The sequence below is a fragment of the Marmota flaviventris genome, chromosome 14 (genome assembly GCF_047511675.1).
Source record: "Marmota flaviventris isolate mMarFla1 chromosome 14, mMarFla1.hap1, whole genome shotgun sequence".
Taxonomy (NCBI): Eukaryota; Metazoa; Chordata; class Mammalia; order Rodentia; family Sciuridae; genus Marmota; species Marmota flaviventris.
The window spans coordinates 14172936-14180681 of NC_092511.1; positions in this window are offsets into that span (position 1 = coordinate 14172936).

Consider the following 7746-nt stretch of genomic DNA (forward strand, 5'->3'; position numbering starts at 1 on the left):
GAGGATGTGAACTTTCCACACTAGTGGCCATTCCCTGTGTCTTCAATCCAGCCATCTCTCATAGGAAGTATCCAAGAGGATGAGGAAAAATTCACCAGAGGCGTTCTGCCTGGGACTGAGTGGAACAAGGCTTCCATCAGACAATTCAGGGTGGATTTCCCGGTAGGAGTCCTGCTGACCATCAGGGATGGGCAGGATTACTCACCGCCTTCTCACTGTCTACAACTACATGGGACTACCATTTCATAGGAGCCATGACCCAGGGTCATTGGAGATGGATTCTTTAAATTAAAATGAGGTGCAATTAGAATAAAGTGGGGCCCTAATCCAAAATTACTAGTATCCTTATAAGACTAGTGTCCTTAGTCTACAGAGATGTGACTAAGAATAGACCTAAGTACCCACTGGCCTGGCGACGGGTCCTGGAGTGTCCCTGATACCACTCTGAAACAGAAATTCTGAACTTCCACTAGACCACTAAACTGAAAGAAAGTGCTGGATAAGGAGAGGTGAGTACAGAAGGAGAAAAAAATAATACACCAAAACGTTATGTGCATAAAGTGAGAGTGTGAATCCCAAATCCAATGCACGGGAAGAAATCCGAAGCTCAGAAGAAAGCTAATGATATCAAAGTGTGGATCACGCCAGATGAAGGTAGTTTTATGGAAGTGTTTTAAAAGACTTCAAAATAAATCATGGTCTTTAGGATATTCAGTGATGAGTGAAGAGATAACAATCATTTTTTAACAAGCAAGAAATTTCAAACAAAGGCAGAAGTGAAACAAGAATAAGGAAAGGGAGGGTGAGCTGAGTTATTAATGATGTTGAAAATCAGCTTTCCAGAAGAAACTGGCAGGAAGAGGGGTAAGAAGCATGTTATGCTGAGAAACTGGAACACACATGAGGATTTCCTTCATGTCTTCCATTTGCCTGAGTGTTGAGTTCTGGGGAAAGAGACCTGGCACAACCCTGCACAGGTAGAGAGTGACCCTGATTCATTGGAGACCCTGAATCTGCTCAGTGACGCTACTGTACTGCATGTTCTCCAATTAGAAGTTGCTTTGATCTCTCTTGAGCCCCTTGGGCTGTCCCATCCTCCTAGACGTTCTATAGCCATCTATGTCTACAACTGATAAGACAATCAGAAGAGACCATGGCAGCCAGTGTCCAGGGATAGGCTGATGTTATAGTTTGGGTCTTGCATGGCCCCCAGGAGCCCATGTGTGGAAGACCTGGTGGTCAGCCCATGGTGTTAGTAGGAGGTTGTAGAACCTTCAGGAGGTAGGGCCTATTAGAAGGAAGTTAGGTCATTGGGGGTGTGCCCTTGAAGAAAATGTTGGGACTCCAGTCCCTCTCCTATTTCTTTTTTTGTTTGTTTGTTTCCAAGATGCCTCCTCCTTCATGTGCTCCCACCATGACATCTGTGCTTCCAAGACCCAAAGTAACAAGGCCAAATGACCATGGATTGAATTTTCTGAAATCATGAGCCAAAATAAACCTCTCCTCCTTTTAAGTTGATTATCTCAGATATTTTGTCACAGTGACAGAAAGCTGACTAGCAAAATTAGCATCATCATACTTAAAGATGAGCTGGGGGTGTACCTCAGTGGTAAAGCAGGTGCTTAGCATGTAAGAGATCCCATGAGCACATTAAATCATGCACACACACACACACACACACACACACACAAACACATGCACACATACACATGTGCAAAGATGCTTAAAGATAATATTGGTTTGAGCCACAACCATTTTACATACTGAACAATTTGGTGGTGGTGAGTTACCTAAATACCTGCCTTAATGACTGAGTGTATCTTGGTTGTTTCAGCCACCAGAAGATGCAGTTAAAATTCTACCTCAAAGACAAGTCACCACCTACCCACAGTGATTCACACAAGGTTGACACAATAGTCCAGCTAGAGCTGCTCATCCAGCCCTTCCCACAGTACCTGGAACTCAACCTTCAGCATGTATGTAACTTTCCTTTCACCTGCAAAAACCTTGAGGCACGTGTATATTTTTTTAAAGAAGCAAATACTTTTCCTTTTGCGTTTTTTTCTGGTTACAAAAGCAGTAATCCTCATAGGGTATAATGGCGAATTATTTACTGTCTAATTGCAGAGATAACTCCATAAGCTTTTTGGTAAACATCTTTTTCAGCCATTTTTCTGTGTATATGTATGTTCCTTTTCCAAAAACATGATCGCATCCTATGCAACATGACGTGGCTTCCTTTTTACTTAAAAAGCCTTTCATGGATGCTTCCACCAGAAACGGCAGCTCTGCACCACCCTGGATGCTCTTGTCTTCATTTGCTCATCATAAACTGAAGCCCAGAAAGGTACTCCTCTCTGCTCAAGTCACTTGGTTCCCAAATGGCAGAGCTAGGATCTGAATCCAGATCTCCCAATGTCAAACACAATGTGCTCTACTTCTCCTAAGTCACTGGGTTAATTCTTAATCAAAAGGCCAAGAATACCACCGCTGAGGGGATCATGGGCTCAAGGTCCTCAGGATTTACATGATTCTGTGAGAATGCAAAAAGTAAAAGGAAGCATAAGTTTTTGGCAGTTGTCCAGAACACTGGTTAAGCTCTTCATCTGTCCAAACTGTCAAGAAGCATGGGGAATCAGGACCTGGGAGAGGAAGTGGAAACATTTCCAAGCTAGCATTTATATTTATGAGCAAAACCCCTTCTCTCTTCTTGAGGGAAGAAAGGCGCTGAAGACCCAATGGCATGAGGCAGCTTTCACTCCACACTACCTTTCCCAGGGAGTGAGAGCCACCAGCTTTGGTGCCCCCTTCCCCTGGCACCAGAAGTCATAGAGATGATGTCTCTGATTTTGAAGTAGAGAAGAGAAGATCTGTGGGGTTTTTTTTTGTTGTTGTTGTTGTTTTGTTTTTTTGTGAATCTATTTTCTTTTTTGTTTGTTTGTTTGTTTTAATTTTTATTGTTGGTTGTTCAAAACATTACATAGTTCTTGACATATCATATTTCACACTTTGATTCAAGTGGGTTATGAACTCCCCTTTTTACCCCGTATACAGATTGCAGAATCACATCAGTTACACATCCATTGTTTTGAGGAGGTGGGATCCGTGGTTGATCACTAGAGCAGGGGTTGCTAAGCTCAGCTATACACCCTGACTCAGGGATGACAGAAAAGATTCCTTTTCCCCCAAATCTGTGTTTTGCAAGAAACCCTTATTTACGTTCTGAAATTGATACTCAATAGGAAGAATTCTAAAAGGCATTGTAATTATTATTGTTGATCTTCAGGTGCTAAGAACTTGACATATTCAACCCTCATTCCGACCTTTGAACTAACCAGTGAAGAAAGGATTATTTTTATGCCAACTTTTCAAAGGAGGAAACTCAGACTCCGAAAGAGATTCCCAAGGCCCCACACTCAGTGTGTACAATGAGAACCAGTATCTTTGCTTGCTTTTCAGACATTATTTGAGGGAGAGAAACCCACCTCCTCTATCCCAGGCTGAATTACTCTACTCCCCACTATTGGGGAAGACATGCACAGGAATTGCCTCCTGACTCAGTTGTGACTGACACAGCTGTGACATTGCAGAACATGGTTGTTCTGGTCACTTCTTAGACTAACTTTTGTACCAGAAAATTGATGGGATCTCTGGTCATCTTCCTTAGGATTTTTTATTCAAGAACCCTAAATCATTTTTAAAAGATTGTTGTTTTTCATGATATCATTCAAGATGATTTTTAAAATTAAAATTCCTGAGTTACAAGTTCCCTTAAAAATCATCTAGTTAGATCCTTTTATTGAGCAAGTGGAAAACCTAGTCCCAGCACTCTTTCTGGGTTCATCATGGCTGTTTCTCATGCATGACATCCCCGCAAGAATGAGACTCGGAGCAGCAACCTAGATTTTGCCCAGCTCCTCCACTTCTATCATCCATCACTGAGGGGAATGAATTTTACATCTGGCAAAATGCCCTCTGATTCTTTGTTTTCACAAAACAAGGCCAAAAATCTAATTAATCCCATGCTCGGTTTTTGCTTTTTTTTTTTTTTCCAGAAGGAAGACTAAAAACTCTGAGAACATGAGGAGGAGAACAACTGGAGTGTTTAGTGACTAGGAGTGGCCCAGAAGTAGGCAGGATAGATGACAATTTACACAACCAGATTCAAGCTGCAGAGGGGGTCCTTTCCTCCTGATCTCCTGCAGAGAATCAAAGATGCTTTATCCCCCAGAGTCTGTGAGTTTAAGCATCAGGGAACAGACACTGAGGTCCTCACAACGGTCACCATTGGAGCTGGAAGCCTGGTGACTCTGGAGGCCACAGATAAGTCCACTCAGCTTGAACAAGCAAAGCAAAACATGGGACCTCAATGGGGGAGGGGGATGACAAAGTGTCCTTATTGTGAGAGAAGGAGGTGGTGGGGAGGTCTTTACCTCTCCTTAAATGACCTCCCCTCCCCTACCCATCAGTTTTTTGCTTTCCCATGAATCTGGCAGGACCCAAAGCAACATGCCCCACCGGGACCATATGATATTTTAGTGCCCTTCAGTTGTAGTTAGAGGGACTAAGCCAGTGGCATGCGAAAGGGCTCATTTTCCATGACAGACTCTAGAAGATTCTTCTGTTTCTTTATTAACCCAACTACATACATAATGAAAAAGCAGAATTGATAGTGCAGAAGTGAACATTTGCTCATTAAAGATGTTGCACATCCCAGCAGCAGGGCCTTCCAATGGTAACTATTATATCCAACATCAACTCCAAAGGTGGGAAGAAGTTGTCCCATTTTACAAAGGAAGACACAGACACCTGGAATCCAAAGTACTTTGGATATCAAGTTAGTGAGCAAAGCTGCTCAGCCTTGAATCTCAGCCATTGACCCCCAGAGCTCTTTCTTTCCCTCCATCTTCCCATGCTGGGGGAGGAGAAGAGAAATTGTGGTTTCTTTGAAACACAGAACACATAATTTGGGGATGTTCTCCAGTAGGCTGGGCCCAAATCCACATCAAGCAGCTTTGAATGCTTGCAGTCTATGGATTGTTCTTGGGCCTTTCTGATTTGTCCTGCTGCAGCAGAGGCAGAGCACCAGCAATATTTGGTTTAAATGAATGCCAGACCAGGCTGTAACTCAAAGAAATGCATGAAGAATATCAGTTTCACTTTCTGTCTTATGTTTAAAACAAGGCTTTTCCCCCAACAAATATTTGCTGCTGAAGACGCCCTTCCTAAGCCCCCAGTTATGATTTTGTGACTCAAGAAACCATGTGGTCTGATTAATTTTAACCTTCACAAACCTACCAGTTGTAGAGCATTTCAGCCTAAATCACAAGAAAACTAACTGTTCAGTTTGAAACTTGCCAATTTTCATTGTGGATTTTCTCCCTTTTTTAACCTATGTTCAAAATGAAGAAATGTGATTTCAGAAGATTAATAACCATGAGATGATGTATTTTCATTTAATCTTAAGGGCTAGGCTTAAATTATTTCAGTAATATTGCCTTCCTCCAAAAAAAAATGTTTTGTATCGGTTGAAATAACTTAATTCTCATACCTATCAGGGGTCAGAGGTCATCTATCCCAAATGTTGCTTCTTACCAACCAGGAAGCATCGCCTGGGTGGGCCAGAGAAGCCTGGAGCTGGGACCCAGGGCAGTCCACCCTGGGACACGCAGCTGCCGGAGCCTGGGCCATGAAGGATTTCTGTTTGCTGTGCTGATGGTAGTGATTTAGAGGATGAGTTATTTTTTGTTTTCAGTTTTTTCCCTCCTTTTTGCAAAATAGATATGTTCTTATAGGGAGTTCTTAGAATGGACGAAAAATTGTCCCTATCTCAGATGTGGATGCTCAGGCCTGGACCATACAGTCAGGTGTGAGTCCTTAGAAGAGAGGCCCACAGGCTGAAGCTGAAGGGGCTCTTTGGCCTGACCAGGGGAAATGTATAGCAGGAGGACTTGTGGAAGCAAAGTCCCACAAGTCCCTAGATGATGCCTGCACACATAGTCCCTGCCCACTCCATCCTCCTCCTCCCCTAACTCCTCCTGCCAGATACTCCCAGGGAAAGTTCTTCACTCTTCCTTACCCATAGGCTGTGAAGTCATCCCTGAGGTTACATGAGACATCCCCAGGGACTATCAGAAATACTTGAAAAGTGAAAGGGGTCCTTGGTTATAAAGTAAGGGAAGAACCAGCGAAATTTGTATGGCAGTAGGTTTGCATCTTATTTGATCATTAGGATCCAATGTCAGCCCCAAAGTATCCACTGGGTATAGCCAAATTGCCTATACTCTACATGATGTAAGGTCATTTGTTTAAAAAGAACATTTTAACAGCAAATAACATTTTTATAGAGGCATTCAGCATATGACAATACATAATCAAAATGTGATTTTGTTGAACTTCTGATTATATAAAAAGAAGCCCATTGTTGAGTGAGGGCTAAATGCATGCATGGAAGAGCAGCTATGGTTTTGATACAGTGACCTTCACCAAACTACAATCCAAGGAACAGTGAACACTGGGAATAGAGAGTCAGTAGAGGTGGATCTGAAACTGAAGCTCAAAGGCCTCTTGCTTTCTGAAATATGTAGCATGAAGACTCCAACCTGCATTCTTGTGCTTAAAAAATACTGTGTTCAAAGGCTGGTCCTCTCCCTCTTATCTTATAACCTCTGATGTGAGCAGTGAGGACAGTAGCTACAGGCATGATAACCAAAGAGTGGACTGAAGTTTACCAAGCACTGGCAGTGGAGACTAGAAATGAAGTCTAGGGGCTCCCATGCAGAGGACTCACCATTAATCCTGATGCTGAATCTTTCTCCAGAATCCCCCACCACCTGTGCCTTCACCTGTAGCTAAGCATCTTTCCCAAGTCTCCCCCTGCACTGCCACCTAATTGCAGAGAGATGGAGAGGCACAGGAACTGGACCTAAATAAAGGGCACTGAGCCATAAGCCAAGACGAGGCATGGACGTTCTGAGGAATGGGAGCAGAACACCCACACGAAGGTTAATGTCAGCACCTGCTCCATGATATGAAGATAAAACCATGGGACCCTGGATTTTATGCCATGTGTCAGCACAAATCCTCTTCGTGCAAATTTGAGGGACAGGAGGAGTCAGAGGTTTCCACCCTCATGCCTCCAGGCCTCTGGCCTATGACATGTGATGGAGGCTGATGTTAAGCAAAATCCTTTATTCATTTCCAAACTCCAAGTTTCCTCCATTGTCCAACTTATACCTCACCCTTGCAGGGAGGGGGTAATTAGGAAAAAAATTAACAAGGAAGAGAAAACGAAGAAGAGCAAAGGGACGCTAGGACAGAAATTTCTGAGTCAGGCATGGGCCTGGCCCTGGTCCGCTGTGTGGAGCTCCTCCCCAAATTCACAGCAGCAGTCTAATCACGAGAAGAACATCGGGCAAACCCAAACAGAGGGCGCCTTCCACAATCACTCCACCAGTGCTCCCCAGTAGTTTCAAAGTCATGCAAAACAAAGGAAGACTGAGAAACTGTCACAGATGGGACGAGACTTAGGGACAACTGAGGGCAATGTGGGTGAGGTTCTGGAAGAGAGAAAGGACATTTGTGGGAAACTGGTGGAATTCAAATAAAGTATGTAGTTTGTTAACAATGATGCAACGTGTTAATTTTGACAAATGCACTATAGTTATATAAGATTTTGGAGAATGGGAACAAGGAGCAAAAGAGACCTGGTAGATTAGATATTATATGCTTGCAACCTCTATGTCA